The sequence below is a fragment of the Austrofundulus limnaeus genome, unplaced genomic scaffold (assembly GCF_001266775.1).
Source record: "Austrofundulus limnaeus strain Quisiro unplaced genomic scaffold, Austrofundulus_limnaeus-1.0 Scaffold95, whole genome shotgun sequence".
Taxonomy (NCBI): Eukaryota; Metazoa; Chordata; class Actinopteri; order Cyprinodontiformes; family Rivulidae; genus Austrofundulus; species Austrofundulus limnaeus.
The window spans coordinates 1,710,292-1,712,319 of NW_013952497.1; the positions used below are offsets into that span (position 1 = coordinate 1,710,292).

Genomic DNA, 2,028 nt, shown 5'->3' on the forward strand with positions numbered 1-2,028 from the left:
GCCCAGGAATCCCCAGCGACCCTGCCCCCGAGAACCCCCCTGACGCCTCAACGCCCGATACTCCCCCACATCAGCCCCAAAGCCCCAGAAGGCCCGATCCAAGGACCCCCACTATGTGATGAAGCTGATTAAAGGAGCCCAGATAGATTGATCTGATGTAGCGGCAGATGCTGTTTCAAGACTAATGTGATCTAATAAGAGATTCCTATACTGGTTGATACTAAGGGCATTTTTATTTTTCCAGTTAAAGAGTACCGTTTTCTTTGCGATACATAGAGCAGTAAAAATCATGTGAGACATGTTTTTCTGTAAGGTAACATCATCTGAGATAGCCAGTAAGCAAACAGACAGAGATAGTGTGATATTACATTTCAGACATTTAGACAAGTCTTCACAAATCTGGCCCCAGAACCTCTGAACAGGTGGACAGAACCAGAATGTATGGATGTAATTGTCAGGTGTGTTGTCTGTGCTCTGTGAGCAGGTGTTAAATGATGCAAATCCCATCTTGAACATTCGCTGACCTGTATAATGTACTCTATGGAGGATTTTATATTGTATTAGTTGTAAATTGGGATTTCTAGTCATTTTAAACATTTTTAAGCATATTTGGGAGCAGGTGTTTTGGTCAAAGTTGACTGATAAATCTGTCTCCCATTTTACAATTGGTAATGATATTGAATCATCTATTCTGGAAAGTTTCTTATATATTTTGGATAGCAATTTAGGTGATTTAAGGTGAAGGCATCAGTTTTTCAAATAAAAAACGTAAACAAGATTTGCTATACAGCACAAACTGTCCCTTCATGGACTAATTAAAGGATGAAACCTAAGATCAGTCAGTGTAAGAAACTGGTTTAAACCCTGACGTACAATAGAAGTTTAAAAACCAGTAAAATCCCACTCATACCCAGATAAATACACTTGAGGTATGGAGAGCAGTCTATTTATCATCATGAGACTAGTGAGTTTCTTTAGGCTGATTGAAGCTGTGGTATTGGATGGTTCTCTGAATGCTATGAAACAAAAAACTGAGCCAATAGCTGAGCTGACTGGTGCTGAAGTCAGTTCTGAGACTTCATGGATGAAATGCACCCTGCAGGGTACCCCTCGAACACCTGCATTCTCATCGAATGGGGACTTTATTATTGGAGGTATTTTCTTTATTCACTTCAAAGTGGAAACAGTACTCAATAACTACACCACCATGCCTGAACCTGCAAGATGTACTGGGAGGTAAGAAGGGAAAATAATACAAAAGGAGTAGTACTGTTATGAAATATATTTTTAAGTTCAAACTATGTTTCACAACTAGCAGACATTCTAATGCTATGATTTTAACCAAAAAATATTTACTGAAATTTGCAGCAGTCTTTAGAGTAATGAAAACAATATGAAGCTATTTTATTTACACTTATAAAAATAAGGTGTAGACTTAACATTCAGNTATATATATATATCAATCCACCCCGGAGCCATCAAAACCTGCAAGACCAGACCCCCAGTCCCACAGCCAGCCCACGACCGAAAGAAGCCACCACAGCCCCCCGGCCCACCAGTGCACCGAAGGCTCCCAGCCCAGGGCTGGGCACCAGGGCACGAACCAGCCCAGAGCCTGGCAACCGCCCACCAGGGCCCAAGCCCCCCAGGCCTCACCAAGACCGCAGCCCAGGGGTGGCACGACCTCAGAACCCTAAGCCCCCCATGCCCAGCCGGAACCCACCCCAGCACAGCTAGACCATCGGATCGGCGACCCATGATCGCCGCTGCAGAGCAGGGACCTCATGTATCAATGGTGTGTATGCACAAAAACCTTGCGTACGCCATTTTCCACGCAAAAATCCAGATGTATCAAAACTCAACTGAACGTGGAAATGTGCGCAGCCCCATGCCAACTCCAGGGCTGGCTAACGCACATTTCTGTGGTTCTGGTTCCATTGGCGACACTTAGAGGTGATTCTGAGAAATGGTTCATGATGTGAAAATGATTATTGTTCACAGCAGACACACATGATTAACAATTATTAC

General features: G+C 43.4%; 1 pseudogene; it reads left to right on the forward strand.

Annotated features, from left to right (window-relative positions):
• Positions 1-1,084: 1,084 nt before the first annotated feature.
• The window catches only part of LOC106520604 (extracellular calcium-sensing receptor-like), an 11,807-nt pseudogene continuing 10,863 nt past the window's right edge, over positions 1,085-2,028 (forward strand).